Here is a 19,598-nt window from a genome sequence, read left to right on the forward strand (position 1 = left end):
ATATTCCTTAACTAAACTTACTTTTCCGTTCTTCACTTTTGTTTCAATCTCCACCTCTTTCTCTTTCTTTCTTTTGTTAATTCTTAATACACCCGATTTTTTGGGGTTGGTGTTTATAGTGAATTTCTTTAGGGTCTCTAGGCTATGACAGTTACTTATGGCACTTTCGATACCATCTTTCCTTCCTGAGGGAAACATTATATCATCTACATATACAAGTGATTCAATTTCAATATTTCTTATCAATGTGATATTTTTTCTGCTGATGCTATTAACTTTGTCAGTTGCTATACTGCATAGCTTGGGTCCATATATAGTTCCTTGTCTAACATTTCCTTCAATCGTTATATCTTCTGTTGTACCTGCTGGGCAGTTGATGGCTGCTCTACCTTTTTCATTCATTTTTTTTGACTATCAATGCTTCTTTCCATCCTATCATTTTTCCCATTTCTTTTATGCAGTCCTTTAGATCTAGCTTATCAAAGCACTTATACGCATCACAGAACCATACGTATGTCGACCCTCCCAAATAGGCGTTATAGTCTATTACTGCATTTAGTGTAAGCAGATGATCGGCCGTAGATCTTCCTTCAATGCCTCCACACTGGAATCGACTCATCTCTTCTTTGAATCTGTCCTTATATTTTTTCATCCTTATTTTCTCGTATATTTTACTAATTATGCTTGTAATAAATAAGCCTCTTTTATTTTCTAGTTCCATTTTATTTCCCTTTTTGTGGATTGAAAGTATCCACATCTCTTCCCACTCTTTAGGGATACATATGCTTTCATCAATTTCTGTGAGTATCAGCTTCAGGCTTTCTATTATCTCATTCCCCATCATTTTAATCATAACATTGTTCAATCCTTGCCTGTCCATTGTGTATTTGTCTTTCAGGCTTTTTATGATGGCTTCTACTTCTTGATATGTTATTTTTTCTTCCTTGCTGGATCTCACTCTGTCACTTCCTGACAGCCATTTATCAAACATGTTGTTGATTTCTTCTGCCAGGGTCTCTTCTTCACTTAGGGGATTTTCTAGCTTAAATAAATCACTGTAGAATTTCTCATATTCTTTCTTTATTTCTTCAATATCCTCTATTATTTCTCCATCCTTTCCTCTGATTGCTGTACATTTACTGGCATTTTTTCCATCCACTTTCTTCTTGAATTCCCAGAAGGCTGTGCTGTTCATACCTCCTTTTGCTTTGATTTCTTCTACTTGCTTGATTATTCTTAAACCTTCCTCTTTTTGTTTTTCTTCTTGTATGTATAGGTCAACAAGGCTCTCCTGTACTTTCATTCTTCTCTTGACCTCATTGTTTTCCTTTCCAACATTAATACAATTCTTTTTTAAGGTTCTTTTAAGTTTCATTAATTTCCTTAATTCCTTGGACCTCTTGTTTTTCCTGTTTGTCTCTTTTACACTACATTTTCTTAATATTTCTTGCACTTTTTTTTGCCATTTTGAATATTTTATTCTTATATTAGCTTTTTCTTTGGCAATCTTTATGAGTTCCTTTTTATCTTTGTGGACTTAAGAAGTGAAGAGTGATTGCGTTCTGAATTTACCTTAAAACCACTCCTTTGTTACGCCTCTCTATTCTCAACTACGTGCGGCTAACTTAACATTTTGATAAGATGAAAAACAATTCGTTTATTATGTCTAAATAACCGTCAAGGAAATTACCAGTCCGTTAAATGAAGAATTTCTGTCATTACAAACATTTGACAGGAAGCTGATTTGGTTTTCACATCTCAAAAAAAACTAAAATTTAAATGCTCAGAGATTTTGAATATTTTTAAAGTATTAGTCCATACACCATGGGGAGAACATCATTAGACTCTCCTAAGATTGTGTAAAGCCCTTATTTCATCCAAACTTTTATATGGATGTGAAATATATTCTTCAGCTTCCACTACCAACTACAAGTTGAAGATTTTAGATTTCATTCATCATACTGCCATCAGGTTAACTACTGGCATTTTTAAATCATCCCCTACCCCTAATCTTTTAGTTGATGCAGGTGATTGGTCTCTGGACTTATATCTACTATGATTAGATATTGGTATAGGCTACAGAGGCTTCCTAATTCATCGCCTTTTGAAGCTGCCAATAGGGAGAATTTCTTCTCTTAATATGGGGCTCACTCTACATCCCGAAAGCCTTATGGATTCAGAGTGAAAGTACTGCCGAATAGCCTGAATCTTTCCAGGAGCACGGTACTACCTTTTAGGCTATCAGTCACCCCTCCCTGGAAATTTCAGAGAACTCTCTCTGTAATTATTACACGGGCTCTAAAGGCAACATGATAATTGAAGAAATTTTGTCAAACTTTTTAGAACATGCAGAACAACTCAGGGATAGTGGATTTATATTTACGGACAGCTCCAAATCTAGTGCTGCGTTGGATTTGGGGTGTAATAAACGGATTTTGAGCGAAGCGAAAAATCTATTTTTGGGTGAGATAGCCATGGCGTCCTGATGGAAGGTTCCTTTAGCTACCAAAAAGGAACCTTCCATCAGGACGCCATGGCTTGAGCCCAAAAATTCTAGTTTTAGTTGTAAACGAGCGCTCCCTTTAACATCCTCTATCTTTACAGCAGAGCTGTGTGGTATCCCTATTGCTTGTGAAAAAAATGGCAGTAATAAAAGTGGGTATTTTTACTATTTTTAGTGATGGAAAAAGTATGTTACAAGTACTGACGGGTTTTAATCCAACCAACCATTTAGTTTTAAGAAATTTATAGTGGCTCTATATTTACTGCAGTGCAGGTAAAGAAGTTAAGTTTTTGCTGGTTCCTTGTTCATGTGGGTGTGCTTGGTAATGAAGCGGCAGACAAATGAACAAAAGAGGCAATGCACAAATTACTTCCTAGAAGATATTTTCCTAGTAATGACTTTTTGTCTTATATAAAAAAAAGTCTCCGGCTGATGCTTGGCAACGCTACTGGGATTCGGTTGATCAGAATAAGATGAAGGAAATAACAAATGCAATACCTCCATGGAAGAATAAAAATATGCCAAGAAGGTGGGAGACTGTCCTAAGTCACCTTAAAATTGGGCACACTTTTACTTTACTTTTACTCAAAAGTTCCTGATGACTGGCAGGTGTCAGCCATTCTATGATGACTGTTTTGCTCCTTCTGACTGTGAGGGGACATTTTTTAATGATGCTAGTGCCATTTTTAAATTCATATGAGAAGCTGGTCCTCTTACTCGTTTTTAAATGTATTGAATTTTAAAAGGGATCTTTTCGGTTTGAGTGCCTATCGAATTTAAATGTTTTTTTTATTCCAAAGTATGTATTTTGATGTGGAAAACCCAAAATGATAACCATTTTGTGGAGAAATTATTTATCAACACTTAAATTGGCTTATATCAATCAATATCTTACTGAAATGCTGCGATTTCTCTGTGCGCTTTCTTGATTTTCAGGGCACTACTGAACCTAAGAAAACCCACCTAACCTAGCTTAGGGGCCCTGTATCCCTACCTAGGCCTACCGGGGGCGGGCCCCCCCTGCGACCCCCCCTTAAGGCCACAGTGATTTTCGGGACACTACCGAACCTAATACAACCACCTAACCTAGGGCCCTGTACCCCTACCTAGGCCTAGCCCCTGCGACCCCCCCCCCCTTACAGCCACTACCTATCACATCCATCAATAAATAATTTCTCCACAAAATGGTTATCATTTTTGGGTTTTCCACATCAAAATACATACTTTGGAATAAAAAAAACATTAAAATTCGATAGGCACTCAAACCGAAAAGACCCTTTAAAAGTTTCATTGTTAAGTTATTTATTAATTTGCTTTTATTTCTAATTTATATCTTAGTTATTAATTGTTGATTAAGCATGATTGAATTAGCATTAATGACCACTGATGTTATGATGCCAGATAATTACAAATCATTCATTCAGTAATATAGATCCCGTTAACGTTGAAAGTGACAAGGAGCCGTTATATAGTCGTGACTTCATTAACACTACTACTGTAACTACTTCTTTTTTGTGTTTTCTTTTAAGCAAGATACAAAAAGAAAACGTAAAACCTAAACCTGTTATTATATATCGACGTTAATCAAACGGCGTTCGCTGTCACCCGTATTAGGAAAGGTAAGTTCTGATCATCGTTTATGTTATGAAGTTGAGGTGTTGAGTTTCGCTACTTGTTATATGGCATTTTATGAGTTTTTCACCGAACAATTGAGGATAATTCTTGGATTTTATCATAGTTACGGACGGAAAAAGTTTTCCTTACCAAAAACAGGTGTTTCCTATAAATAGGAATGATATGTATGTATGATAGCGGCCACTTGTATGTATTATTATGTCTAACTTGGAATACAGCAGTGTAAGGGGGGTTGGGGTCGCTGCCCCCCCCCCGTTAGGTATATTGTTAAGGACAAGGCTTGTAGGTTAGGTTAGGAGGGGGGAAGTTTAGGTTAGTTGATTTCCATTTTTAATCAACACATGAGGAACTGGCTGCTGATATACAAAGGCTCCTGTAGGTGATAGTACCAACTACCCTGCTCACACACACACCTTTGTTCTATCGTTACTTTTTACTCGTGGCTCGGTGAGAGTAGATGTTTGTCTCTCTCCATGCATCCTTATTAACTGGCCTTTGACTAATCTGCTTGTGTTTTTCTTATATGTATGTTATATAAGCTATATATATATATATATATATATATATATATATATATATATATATATATATACATATATATATATATATGTATAAAACATTTACTGGTTTTTATTATAGTTACAGACAGAAAAAGTTTTTCTACTAAAAGACAGATGTTTCTTATAGAAAAACGTGTGTTTTCTTCGAAAATGTCACTTATTTTCACGGATGATATAAACTTAATTTTCTAAGAAATATAATCAATACGGTTAACATGTGCAGTTTCAGCAGATACTGCTTGCCACTACATAGGAGCTTGATGTTTTTGTTTTTACATGAGCAAAGCGAGCGCACGGAGGTAAAAACTATTAAATTTCTAAAAATATCCCCACTCTTAGACGGTCTAACGAGTTTTCAATTTATTTGCTATTGAGGTGAAGGTCAAGTTCAGTGAAAGCATATTATTTACAACAAAAAAAACTGTTTTTTCTGTTCAAAATGTTGTTCTGGCTGTAACTATAATTTTACCCATTCATTTATTGTTACAGAGGTGCTGTTTAGGCGACAGAGTAGTGCGGTGTTTTCCCAAGGACGGAGGTACCTTTTTTACGATCTCTTCCCCCCTTTGACACCAGACAACCCGTAGACTGGAGGCCTTCCCTGCTTCCCCTTGCGAAGCACCTCTTTCCTCCTCTGAAGGGGTCATTCTTTGTGTTGATGCACCTTCATCGTTCTTGAAGAAGATGTTTCTCGCTCCCCGCGAGTTGGATGGCGGGAAACTTGGTTTCTTCTTGAACGCTGACGATGACACACTCCCTCGTTCTTCGATGGCAGCCTGCGGAGGGAATGCAAAGTCTTAAGCATGTTCCAGAGCCTCTCCCGGGACACCTTTCCCGTTGGTGGGTTAGGCTATCTCCCGAGTGGTTTTCTTAAGAGCTGACGATGTTGCAATCCCTTGTTCTGCGATGGCAGCCTGTGGAGAAAGTGCAAAGTCTGAAGCATGTTCCTGTGCCTCTCAGGGGACATCTTTCCCATTTGTTGGTTAGGTTTTTATCCCGAGTGGTTTTCTACAGCGCTACAACGCTGCTCTCCCTCGTTCTGAGCTTGCTCAGCCAGCGGAGGAAGGGCAAAGTCTGAAGCTCTCCTGTTACTCATGGTGGACACCTTTCCTATACGTGGGTTTGGTCCTCCCCAGAGTAGTCATCTCCCCGCACGAGATTAAGAGAGGGTTATGGTCTCGTTCATATCTTTCTGTAACCCTGTGGAGTGTGGCCTATAGGATCATGAAGATGTTACTTGCCCCCTACTAGCTTGATGCTTCAGCCTGTTCTCCTAGCTATCTCGTCTCATCCATCAGACTCGTTTCTCGCCTAGCTGACTCATCTCGTCTAGTAGACTCGCCTCGCCCAGTCTTGCTGCAGCTCGCGATTGCCCACGATGGCCCTTTAGCTCGCGATCACCGGTCGGCCAGCGATCACCCATCAGCCCACGATCGCCCGTCAGCCCGCGGTCGCCCACCAGCCCGCGATCTCTCGTCAGCTTGTGATTGCCTGTCAAATCATGATCGCCCGACAGCTCACAATCGCCCATCAGCTCGTGATCGCCCATCAGCTCGCTATCACCCTTCAGCTTGCTCTAGGTTCCTGGTGTTCCAGCAATCGCTTCCAGCGCCTGACAATTCCTTTACTCGTGATTGGCTTCCTGTTCTTTGCCGCACTTCAGGACTAATGATGAGGCAGCACAGACCAGCTCGTGACCAGGTTCCTGCTTGTGACCAGTCTCTAGCTTGCGACCAAGTTTCCAACATGCTATTGCAGCTCGTGACAACTCCCAGAATAGCGACCACTATTCAGTGTTACAGCTCTGCTCAGCTCACAACTTTTCCTTCTTATATAAAGTCTCCCTCCGCCTTTGACAAACAGCACTTCCCGCAATCAGGTAGTCGTCCAGAGCCAGCGGGGAGTTTCAGAAGCCTTGACTCTTGGGGTGGTACTTTACTTACTCACCTTGACGGCTGCTTTTCTGGTCCCAACCAGCAGGGGAACCCCACTCTCTACGGAATCTCCACTGTGTTTATATCTGTTCGTTCAGAGTATTCAATGTTTCATATCTTATATTGCTCATTTACTGTTAAATCGTCACTGTCATACGACTCATAGAATAAGAAAGTCTTCAGTTTCCTCTTGAAAGCCTTAATGTCTTTAATCATTCGAATATCTTGTGGGAGCTTATTGTATAGTCTCGGGGCCGCATATTTAAAGGCTCTGGAGCCTACAGTAGACATATATCTAGGTTTCAATAATTTGAAACCATCTGTAACTATTTTTGTGGCGACACGATTTGTTGGCTGCACAATATGTAGCAATTCTCTTAAGTATTTTAGACAACCGGTTCTGATAACTTGGTGGGTTACTGTACATATTTTAAATTCAATTCTCACTTTAATTGGCAACCAGTGTAAATCAATTAGTTTAGGGGTGATACTTTCTCTAGGTTGGACACCTTTTATCAGTCTTGCTCCTGTGTTTTTTATGTTTTGTAATTTCTTAAGTTATACTTTTGGTAAATTGTAATAGATGGAGTTGCAGTAGTCAGTCCTGGTAGTAACACAGTTTATCACAAGTTTCTTTACAGAATTTTCATCCAGGCACTTTTTTATAAAAGCAATTTGTTCCGTAACTGGAATACAAATCTACGATATTTATTTAGGAGTATTACTTTCTTTGAAGGTGAAATGACGAGCCATTGAAATTTAGCGAGGGTTAAGTATCTATTCCGCTAGTTAGCGGGGTAGGGGGGATAGCTTGCTACCGCTCCTGCTCACACACCGGTGATTTAACTCACTTTGCTTTTGGCTTGGATGGTGAACGGTCGTTGCCGTTATATTTTGGACTGCCATTAATGCTTTTTCTTTGTGCTATCTCTTTAATAGTGTGTGTTTGTGTTGACTTCTGCTAACCATGTGTACCTGCCCTGTGGTACCTTCATGTCGGCCGTGGACATCGACCGCCACACCCTTTGTCCCGCCTGTAGAGGTCAATGGTGTGATAGTGGTAATAAGTGTAATGAGTGTCGGGAGTGGTCTGCCTCCCAATGGTAGAAGTTTGGGCGACGGCGGAAGAAGAAGTCTAAGCAGGATGTTTCTCCTTCGAAGGGAAAAAAAACCAAAGACCTCTTCTTCCACCTTCCGACCTACCTCCGAAGCTCCTGCTCGTTCGGCTTCTTCCAAGAGACCGTCGAGCAGTAGCGTAGACCCTTTAATTTTTGGCCAACCCCGGTCCTTGAGAGATGGTGTTGCTTCCCCTAGTGAAGCGGCTCCACCTCTCCCCCCGAGTGATGCCTTGTCTATGTCTTCTATGTTACAGGTGTGGTCGTCCTTGTGGCTTCCGGGTCCATCCTCCAAGGACTCCTTGCTGTGAATTATCCTCCGCGGTGCGATTATGCAGCCGTCGTCGACTTCGGAGGTGGATCCTCTGTCTCTCGTTGAGGTTGTGGTGTCAGAAGCGTCTTCTGTGGCCACTGCCGACACCCCTGACCTTCTAGACTCTCCAGCTGTTGTTGCCGACTACGTTTGCCCCGTTCTTGATCATTTTTCGAGGGGGAAACTAAGTCTATTGTCGGTCTCCTGCGAGGGTTTCTTGCCCTAGGGGTAGTTCTCTCATTGAGACTCCTCTTCGTAGGACTGCTTGTTAAGGTCAGCTTGCTGATCCAACAGCCCCTAAAGGGTGTTTCTGTTGCAGAGCTTGCCCTCCACTTTGCCTTTGAGGTGGCTCTTCACCATCGGTGAAAAGGCGCCTCTTTAGCTCTTCAGCCTCGTCCTCACAGCCGTTCTCCGCAGAGGAGCCTCCACTTCAGTTGTCTTATGGCCCTCGACCTTTGCCTAACCCTGGTCCTTCTCCTGACAATGCTGCCGCTAGTCCTCGGACTTCGGCCCTGGACTCTTCTGTGGATCGCAATCCCCATTGGTGGATGTTCGCCCTTCCAAATGGCATATCCCTGTTCCTGTTCAACTTTCCAGCCGAACTGCTGACCTGCCGTCACTGTTCCTGGCTTATGTACATTCTCCGGATGTTCCTCCGAAGCGTTGAGTTGCGTGCCAACGTTCTCCAGCTCGCCAGTGCCCTGCATGGCACCAATGCTCTCCAACAGCACATCAGCGCCAGCCTGCTCTCGAACGCTTTCCAGAGCGTCTTTGCTCTCCAGCGCTTCGGCGTTCGCCTGGTCGCCAGCCTTCTCCTGCTCGTCCTCAGCGCCTTCCAATGCCCCAGTGATCTCCTGATTGCCGGCGCTCTCCAGCGCAGACCTCGCCATTCCAAAGAGCAGCGTTTGCCAGCTCGCCAGCGCTCGCCTGCCAACCTACGCTTGCCAGCGCAACAGCGCTTCCCGAGACATCAGCGCTCTCATGCGCAACCTCAGTCCCCTGGTCGCCAACGCTCTCCTGTATGAAAGCGCTCTCCTATACGACACCACTCTCCCAAGCGCCAGTGCTCTCCTGCACGCCAGTGCTCCACTGCGCATTAGCGCTCTCCTGTGCGCCAGTGCTTTCCTGCGCACCAGCGCTCCACTATGCATCAGCGCTCTCCAGTGCCAGAGCTCTCTCTAGCTCATTAGCACCCTCCGGCTCCTTGGCGCTCTCCTGCGCATTCACTGGGAACTGCGCACCAACATCCTCCTGTGTAGTGCTGTACTGTGCGCCAGCGCTCTCCTGTGCATTTTCTGGAATCTGCGCACCAGTATCCTGCGCAGCGCCTTGCAGTGTGCCAGCGCTTTTCTGAGCACAAATGCTTTCCGGTTCACCAGTGCTTGCCAATGCGCCAGCGCTTACCGGCACACTTGCGCCATGGCCATGAGCAGGTTCTACAGGCTTCTAGGGAACATCGAATGAACAGGTCACCATCGCCTGGTTCTCCTCCCCACAAACGCATTACAGCACGACCGCCGGGGAAAGGGGAAGGGGCCTCCACAGTAGGGTTCATGATCCTGAAGCTGCCTTCCTCTAAGGTGGACCCATCAACAGCAGAGACTCCTCGCAGGGAACTTTCGGTCCCTTTCCTTTCAGGGGATCTGTCTGACAGTGCGTCAGTCAGTCAGCAGCTATGGTCAGAACAGTGGTGCAAACCTGTCTGCCAGCTCTTTGGAGCATCCTAGTGCTCCATCAGACCTAATGCAATGAACCACGGCTTCTTCTGCTCCCCCGAAAAGGAAGAGAGAAGTCTCAGACGCGGTCACTTCCCCGATGGTAAAGCTGATTCCTGTTAGGCCATCGAGGCCTGCTCCTCCAGCATCTTCCACCGGTCACTCTCCTACCTCACCTCTGCTAAGGGAGTCGCGCAAGGAATGGGCTTCCTCTCTTCCACCTTCAGAGGAAGTTTCCCCTCGCACGGAGAGTTCTCCACCACTGATGGAAGTCAGGAGGGACATGACAATCCTGCCTCTGATGCTTGAGTTCTACCTCCCTCCTCAGGAGGAACCTAAGGACTCCAAGACTCCTCCGAAGTCCTCTTCAAGGACTTCTAAGCCAACAGATGCAGCCAGTCACTCGAGGGATGTCCGCGACCCACCCCGAGAAGAACTCTTGGGATGGGAGAAGGAGACTTTGCTGCAAGTCCAGTATCGAAAAGAAAAGCAGAAAGAGTCGGCACATGAATTCTGGCAGGTTCTAACTCTCATGAGGGTTCTCAATGTGTTTACCGACCCAGAGATACCCCACGAGAGGGCAAAGACATGGTCTTAGACCGTGTCTTTGGCACCCAGAAGCCCTCAGAGACCAGTGCAGCCTTGCCCTGTTCTCAGGGGCTGAAGGATGCCACGGCTAAGATCACCTTACAGCTCTCGGAGCTCTCCTCCTCTCAACGTTCTGGCTCTACCATTAAGCCTCTCCCACCTCCTCATCTCCAGCAGAGGAGGTATTCCGAGATCTTAGACGAGCCTCGTCCAGTTCTTCCACTCCATCACTCTTTGGAAGAGCTCACTAAGGGAATCTTTCTCTAGAGAGAGACTCCATCCGACAGGTCTCATTCTCGGTAAATGAGATCCTTAATCAGGAGAAGGTCATAAAGTACGCCATGCAGGCTACTTCATGGCTTGATGTTTGGTTAGGGACCTTGGGAATCTTGGTACGAACTGAGGATTTCTCCAAGGAACGTACCAGGTTAAGGAATGGAGACTTTCCTGTTCTCAGGCACTCTCACGATCGAGTTTGTTACCTATCAAGTTTCAAACTTATTGGCGAATACCATTCTGAAACGTCGGGACGTGGTGTCTGGGAGATTCCGTTAGCAAGTCCCAAATGCCGAGATCACCAGGCTCAGGAATTTCTCTCTAGAGGGGTTCCATCTATTTGAGCCTAAGGATGTGAACATGCTGCTGAGGGATGGAGGAAGTCACACCAGGACTCCCTTCTATATAGGGCTTTGACATCCAAGCCCTACAAACCATCAGCTCCTCAGGAGTCCCGTCCAGCCAAGATCACGAAGAACAAAACAGCAGCGAAGACAACGGTGTCTAAGAAGCCCTTAGTCCTCCAGGGGAGGAAAATATCCTAGAAGGAGCAGCCGAGGCCGCAAATGCTAGGATAGGCACTCCCCCTGCTTATCAACCAGTAGGGGGATGCCTACAAAGTTGCTCGGACAAGTGGAAGCAACTCAGGGCCGAACCCTAGACAATCTCCTTGATTGATGTAGGGTATCGCGTCTCGTTCATAAAATCTCTCCCTCCCTTGACCAGGAATCCAGTGTCAATAGACTCCTTTGCAATGGGATCAGCAAAGGGGCTAGCCCTTCGTGCAGAAGTCCAGACCCTGTTGAAGAAGGGCGCTTTCCAGGCGGTCCTCGACGGGTCTCCAGGCTTCTTCAGTTGACTCTCTCTTGTGAAAAGGGCGTCTGGAGGCTGGATATCAGTCATTGACCTCTCAGCCCTGAAAAAGTTTGTTAAACAAACTCCGTTCAGCATGGAGACAGCAGACACGGGCAGACTAACGGTAAGACCACAGAACTTCATGTGCACACTGGACATAAAAGATGCGTACAGTACTTCCAGATCCTAATCCATCCGTCTTCAAAGACGTACTTAAAATTCAGCTTAGACAGCAAGAAATACCAGTTCAAGGTACTGTGCTTCGGTCTTTCCACAGCACCTCAAGTCTTCACCAGAGTTTTTGCCCTAGTGTTATCTTGGGCACACAGGATTGGCATCCATCTCCTTCGTTATCTGGACGACTGGCTAATCCTAGCAGACTCGGTGTCAACCCTTCTTCAACATCGGGACAAACTTCTGAGGTTTTGCTAAGATCTGGGATAATGGTAAAACTCGAGAAATCCTCCCTGCTTCCAACACAGAGACTGGTATACCTAGGCATGATAATAGGCACCAATCTCCACAAAGCCTTCCCATCAGACGACAGAATATCGAGGGTGAGATAGGTCGCAAGACCTTTTCTCAGACGAGTAAAGCTTCAAGCCCAGACGTGGATACATCTCCTCGGTCACCTTTCATCGCTGGCCCGTCTAGTTCCCAACAGTCGCCTCAGGATGAGATCCTTCCAGTGGCAACTCAAAAGTCCCAGTGGAATCAGGCTCTCGATTCGCCGGACATCCGGATTCCCATGGGATTTGCGGAACAGACTGACCTCGAATGGTGGGTGTCAGACGAGAACCTACGAAGGTGAGTGGACCTTTTCGTCCTCTACCCAGATTTAATGCTGTTCTCAGACGCTTCAAAAAATAAAAAAAGGGAGTGGGGTCCACGTGCTGCACCACACAACCTCAGGCCTATGGCCAGAGTCAGAAGAGTACCTCCACATAAATCTCCTTGGACAAGTAAACATGTAAACCACTGAAGAACGCATGAGATCGGGGAGAGAATCGTTAAATTTAAAAATGGATCCCACTGTCAGAGGATTCTCAAAAATTAGTGTAAGATCAGGCTCAGAAAATTGTTTAAAATTACATTTTTAATTTGTTCCTCATATTTTATGTTATTAATAAAAGGTAAAGCAGCATAGAATTTAATTTTTGGCACATTAGCAACTTGCAACTTTGGCTGATAAATTTTGTTCAGGAATTTGTTAAGTAATCTATGAAATATTTTGTTTGGGAAACAGTTATCCCTGAAATATTGTTCCAAAAAAATAATTTCATTATGGAAAGATGTCCATTCAGAAGAAAGAGGAAATACCCTATAAAGCAGAGTTGTGATGGCATTCAACTTTAAATTATATAAACAAAAGCTAAAAATATTGGTGCCTAAACCAGTGAACGTCTTTTTTTCTAAAAACGCTAGTTTCTAGACGTGTCTGCCCTCTTTTAATGTTAATACTGTATCAAGATATGGTAGCTTGTTATTTTCTTTGAGCTCGATAGTGAAATTAATGTTTGGATGAAAGTTATTAATGAAATTCAAAAATATGGCAGCATGTTCCTTTTGCTTAAAAGTAGCTAACATATCATCTATGTAGCGTTTATAAAACATAGGTCTGAACAGCAAAGGACATTGATCTAAAAACTGCTCTTCAAGATGACACATAAAAATATTGGCGAAGGTGGGTCCAAGAGGGCTACCCATAGCCATAACATCAAGTTGTTTAAACAACTAACCATCAAAAATAAAATGAGTGTCAATTACTGCCAGTTCAAGTAATTTTTTAAAATCAGACTTATTAAAACCATGATAGCAATTGTCTGGGGAAATAAAAAGTTTGTTTAAAATTATATCAAACATTCTATTTTCTCAGAGGCATTGGAGACGGTGTTGTTGTAGTACCTAATTGCTCGCATGAGCCATACATTAAGACTATCAAAGAGAACCAGTAAATACACTTTGAATTTCACCCGCATCTGGGTCAGGTCTTTACAACCTCTTGAGCCGTACCGAGAGCCGAAGCTCATAGGTGGAAGTTGTATTTGGAATCCGTTCCCACTGAGCTTGTGTTAAATCAACAAGTTCCAAAAGACGAGTGAAGTATTAAGCACCAAGGCTCATACGTGTGCTGTGCTCCTTCCATCAGTGGCTAGTGCTGGGTTAGGGTCCAAGAAGTGAATGCACGCTAAACTCCCTCCACTGCATGTCTTGGTAAGCGCTACAGAGGTAGCACAACCTGTAGAAACCATAGTTGTTCCGTAACTGAAATACAAACCACGCTGTTTACATGGGGTAATTACTTTGGCGTAGCTGAATGACGAGCCATAAGAATTTTAATGAGGGTTTACCACCGCACCGCTAGTTAGCGGGGGGTAGGGAGGGGTAGCTAGCTACCCCCCCCCCCCCACACACACACATACTGGTGATTGCTTCACTTTACTTTTGGCTTGGGCAGAGCACAGACCTGTCTGCTCTCTCCCTCGCTTTGACTGCCATATTTACTGTATTCTGTTTTTGCTTTTTCTTTTCCAGTGTGTTTGAAGTTGGCCTCTACTGACTATACGTACATGCCCTGGACTTCCCGGCCACCCTTGTGGGACTTTTATGTCGGCGGTCGACACCGATCCCCACACCTTGTGTCCTCATTGTAGGGGTCAACGTTGTGATAGCGGTAATGTATGTATCGAATGTAGGGAGTGGTCTACCTCCCAGTGGGAGAGGTTTGCCCGGCACCGGAAGAAAAAGTCTAAAAGGGATCTTTCTCCTTCAGAGGCTTCTTTGAAGAGAGAAAATTCCAAGACTTCTTCTTCCATAGCCCTTTCCTCCTCCGAAGCTCCCCCTCGAGCGGTCTCTTCCGAGAGGCCGGCAAGTGGTAGCGTAGACCGTACTGCTGTTGACCGATCCTGGGGTGCGGGAGAGGGAGTTGCCTCCCATAGCGAGGCGGCTGCCCCTCCTCTCCCGGAGGAGGATATGAACATTGATTTATCTGTCAATAACCATGATTTGTTGGAGCTTTGGGCTTCCTTGGGGCTGCAGGGTTCGCCCTCCAAGGAAGCCCTGTTTGACATGATCAAACTTGGTGCAGCTGTCAAACAATAGCCAACTACAGCAGGGATAGATCCTCTGTCTGTGGTTGACGTTGTTGTGACGGAGACATCCCGTGGGTCTAGCCAAACTCCCGTTCCTGTGGCTGAGGTAGCTGACGGCTTAGACTCTCCCTCCGAACATCCTTCGAGGGAGGATAAGTCCCACGGTCTCTCCTGCTGGTGATTCTCCCCCTCTGGGGAGTTTACTTACAGAGACTCCTCTTCGGAGGCCCATCGATGGTCAGCCTGCTGATCCCACGGCCCCTCGTGGGCGTATAAGGCGGAAGGTTTGTCCTCCCCTTCGCCGTAGAGGCCTTCCTTCCCCTTACAGGGGGCTTAAGAGGCGCCTCTTCGGCTTGTCGTCACCACAGTTCTCTGCGGAGGAGACGACTCGCCGTTCACCAGTCCTGCCAGCTACCAACCTAGACCCCTCCGGGGATCGTTCGCGATCACCTTCGGAGGATGGTCGTCCTTCGGGACATAGTGACCTGTCTCCCAGACCATCCACTTCCAGAGCTCCTGATGCGCGTGACGTGGCACCTGATACTGCCACTGCGCAGTTTCCGGGGCCTTCGGGGCTGAAGGGTCTTGAGCGCAAAACCGCGCCTCTTGCCCTCAAGCGCCAGGCTCCGCCCGAGCGTTCTCCTGTTGCTGACGCTGCTGTTCCTGACTTAGCGCCACGGCGCTCACCCTCACTCGTTCGCGCCACCGTTCCTGCTACGCGCCAGGGTCCCCCTGCGCGCCCACGCCCTTTGGTGCCCCGGAGCCCTCCAGAAGTTCCTGATGTAGCGTGCCAGCGCTCACCTGCGCATATGCGCCCACCAGCGGTTCCTGATACGGCGCTCCAGCGCCCACCTGCGCCTACGCGCCCACCTGCCCCTACGCGCCCACCGGTGCCCCAGCGGCCACCTGCGCTGACGCGCCCACCAGCAGTTCCTGATACAGCGCTCCTGCGCTCACCTGCGCATACACGTCCACCAGTGCCCCAGCGGCCACCTGTGCTCACGCGCCCACCAGCGCCCCGGCGCCCACCAGTTCCTGCATCGTCGCGCGCGGTCCAGGAGGCACCTTCGCTGGCGCACAGGCGCCCACATGGTCCTCCGGACTCGTCGCGCCCGACTGGGGAGACGCGTGATACGCGCCCACGCGCGGTTCCAGCTCCAGCGCTCACACGCTCACCAACGCGCCAACGCGCTACGATATCTCAGCGCGTCGCCCAGGAGGCTCCCAAGTTAGCGCACGGGCGCTCACGGCCGCCTCTGGGCTCTCCCTCCAGACCGTGCGAGCTTGCATATGATGCAACCGCGCACGACGCTCCGGTTACGCGCCCTGTTCCTGCTACACGCCCCGTTCCTGTATTCAAGGCGACCAAGGTAACCCTTCAGCGTACACCGGAGCGCCCTCATCCAACAGCGCGCCCTGCGCGGCCGCTGCAACAACGCACTCCGGTGTGACCGCATCCTGATGCGCGCCCACGATCGCCGGCGCGGCCAGCGTGCCCACAGGCGAGCATGCCGGTCTTATCTGACCAGCGCCAACCTCCGCGCCAACGCGCCATCCTGGCCACTCGCGACCCTGCTCCAGCGCTCACACGCCCTCGTCCGGTTCTTCCGGACGCGCTCAGGCGCCCCGTTATCTCGCGCCCTTCGAGGCCGCATCAGGTTGCTGCGCGCCCGCGCGTTCGGCCGCCTCCCGTGCCGGCTCCTGCTCGCCACACGGCCTCGCCATCGCCTACGCGCTCTCGCGACCATGCTCCCGCTCCAACCGCTGCGCGCTCACGCGCCCGCTCTTATCACCAGCGCTCCATCGCTCCTGTATCCCCACCTGCGCGCCATCCTGCCCTCGCGCCTGCCCCCGCCTGCGCGGATGCGCTTGCGCGCGAGATTCCAGTATCGCCCAAGCCCTTCACGCGCGACCCTGACCAGGGCCCGGCACGCGAGCGCCGCCAGGCGGACAGTTCATCGTCTCGTTCCCCTCCCCACAAGCGCAGACCAGCGCGCTCGCCGGAGTTGGGGTGCTTCCCGGACAGGTTTAGGGACTCTTCTCTTTCAGCCCCACAGGCGAACCCTCGTTTGTCGACTCCTCCTAGGGATCCCTCGATCCCCTTCCCTCTAGAGGGGGTGTCTGACAGCGCGACTGTCAGCCAGCAGCCCTGGTTCGGCACCCTGGTCAGAGCCCTTGTGCAGGCTATTAAGCCCGCCCTCTCTGACTTGGGCCACAAACCAGTGGCAGCTTCCTCCCCCCTGAAGAGGAAGAGAGGAGTCTCTCCCATGGAACCTCCTCCGAGGCCTATTCTGTCTCCTCGCAGATCCTTGCGCAGGGCTCCTTCTCCCCCCCAGACCTTCTCTCCCTCCCCTGCGGAGGAGGATTACCCCTCCTCAGGAGAGTCGGATGAGCCGGACCACTCCGCCATCGCACCAATGGGGGAGGCTCCGCCTCTCCCTGAGAGGTCGTCTCGTCCAGAGGTGGAGAAGAGCCTGCCCCCTTCGCTGCTCGAGTCCTGTATCCCGCCCAGGAGGGAGCCTAAGGACTCTAAGACGATTCCCAAATCGTCAGCGAGGATCAGGCAGGAACTGTCTAGAGCCGTCGAGGATATCCACGTGTCCCCCCAGGAAGAGCCACTGGGGACGGGAGACTTCGCTGCCAGTCCTTCGGGAGGAGAGCACCAGGAGTCAGAACACGCGTTCTGGCAAGTCCTGACCCACATGAGGAACCTCAATGGGATCCCGGACCCTGAGGTCCCACCTCGCGAAGGGAAGGACACGGTCCTGGACTGCGTCTACGGCACCCAGAAACCCTCTAGGGCCAGTGCAGCTTTGCCCTGGTCTCAGGGGATGAAGAGTGCCAGGGACAAGGTCGAGGGCCAGCTCTCTGAGCTTGCCTCCTCCACCAGATCGAGTGCCGGTAACAAGCTCCTCCTTCCTCCTCAAGTCCATCAGAGAGGTACTTCGAGATCCTCGAGGAGTCTTGTCTGAGTCTTCACTTACACCACTCCGTGGAAGAACTCAGGGGGAGTCCCTCTTGAGAGACTCTCCAACCGGCACGTGTCCTTCTCAGCCACTTAGATCCTAAGCCAGGAGAAGGTCACCAAGTGTGCCATGCAGGCAACTTCCTGGCTCGACATCTGGCTGGGGTCTCTGGGCATCCTGGTGCGGTCCGAGGACCTCTCCAAAGAAAGCACCAGGAAAGCGCTGGAGACTTTCCTACTCTCGGGCACACGGACCATTGAGTTTCTGGCCCACCAAGTCTCGAGCTTGTGGGCCAATACGATCCTCAAGCGTCGGGACGCTGTGGCCGAGAGGTTCCATCATAAGGTCCCCAGTGCAGAGGCTAGCAGGCTCAGACACTCTTCCGTTCTCGGTAAGAGCCTGTTTGAGCCTAAGGACGTGGAGCTCACCGCTGAGAGGTGGAGGAAATCCAACCAGGATTCCCTCATCCACAGGGCCCTGACATCGAGGCCCTACAAACCTCCAGCAGTCCAGCAGCCCCATCCGGTTAAGGACACAAAGAAGATGACCACAGCGAAGCCCAAGGTGTCTAAGCCCTTTCCTGCCAAGAGCAGAAGGGGCAAGAAGTCCTCCAGGGGAGGCAAAAACCCTAGAGGTACCAGCAGAGGCCGGAAATGCTAGGGTTGGCAATCCCCCTGCATGTCCACCAGTTGGGGGATGCCTACAGAGTTGCACGACAAGGTGGCAGCAACTCGGGGCGGATGCCTGGACGATCTCCGTAATCACTCTAGGTTATCGCGTCCCGTTCACAGCCTCTCTACCTCCCCTGACAGCGAATCTAGTGTCGTTGAGCTCTTCTGCCATGGGATCGGCAAAAGGGCAGTCCAGACCATATTGAAGAAGGACGCTCTCGAGGAGGTTGTAGACGGGTCCCCAGGCTTCTATAGTCGACTCTTTCTTGTGAGAAAGGCGTCTGGAGGCGGGAGACTAGTCATCGACCTCTCGACCCTGAACGGGTTTGTCAAGCAGACTCCGTTCCGCATGGAGACGGCAGACACAGTCAGATTTGCGGTGAGACCACTAGACTTCATGTGTACACTGGACTTGAAGGACGCGTACTTCCAGATCCCAATCCATCCGTCTTCAAGGAAGTACCTAAGATTTTGCCTAGACAACAAGATCTACCAGTTCAAGGTGCTGTGTTTCGGTCTCTCCACAGCCCCTCAGGTGTTCACCAGAGTATTCACCATCATCTCTTCGTGGGCCCACAGGATCGGCATCCGTCTCCTTCGTTATCTGGACGACTGGCTGATCCTAGCGGACTCGGAGGCAACCCTTCTTCGCCACCGAGACAAACTCCTCAAAATTTGCCAGGATCTAGGGATCGTGGTACAGTGAGCCCTCGCTACTTCGCGGTTCGACTTTCGCGGATTCACCACTTCGCGGATTATTTTCATAACGCATGTATATACATATATCGCGGATTTTCCGGAAATTTTGAAAATACTGCGATATATGAAGACCCCAAATACGTATTTCTTTAATTCCATTAATACTGTAATTAGTAATATCTGCTCTTACTGATGGTTCATTGCATTACATATGACATATAATTCAGTACAGAAAGAAATAAAACACGAAAAGAGAATGTGATCATACGATAATTCAGTATACAGTACGTAGTAAAATTAAATCGAACATGAAACGCAAATCAGATGCAGTCATACCGTATTTGAATGGTGTAAGGCTGCTGATGGCTACTACTACAAATGTAATGGATGTGCATCTTTTCCATGAATCTTTTGTATGTATACATACGTAGTACTGCATCCAATAATATTCTTTGTTGCAAAAATCACATCTCGAATAAGCGTAAATATCCTACAACAAAACAAGCGTAAAATAGCGTACGTAAAGCTGTATACGTAGTACAGTGCCTTGTATTTGAATTGGTAACTACTACGTAGCATGTAAGACAGACTGTGATTGGTTCAAGTGCTGATAGATGACGAATCAGAACCCAAGTTTTGAAATCTAGCCTGTGATTGGTGTTTTGACCGCTTCTCC

At 47.9% G+C, this 19,598-nt stretch overlaps 1 protein-coding gene across 1 annotated transcript in view; it reads left to right on the plus strand.

The window, feature by feature from the left end:
- The first annotated feature begins 4,011 nt into the window (after positions 1-4,011).
- Positions 4,012-19,598, plus strand: part of LOC137628399 (zinc finger protein on ecdysone puffs-like) — a 282,863-nt gene continuing 267,276 nt past the window's right edge. The window contains exon 1 of the mRNA XM_068359548.1: positions 4,012-4,122. The gene's annotated coding sequence lies outside the window, so the exon portion shown is untranslated. The remainder of the gene's footprint in view (positions 4,123-19,598) is intronic.

The sequence above is a fragment of the Palaemon carinicauda genome, chromosome 36 (genome assembly GCF_036898095.1).
Source record: "Palaemon carinicauda isolate YSFRI2023 chromosome 36, ASM3689809v2, whole genome shotgun sequence".
NCBI lineage: Eukaryota > Metazoa > Arthropoda > Malacostraca > Decapoda > Palaemonidae > Palaemon > Palaemon carinicauda.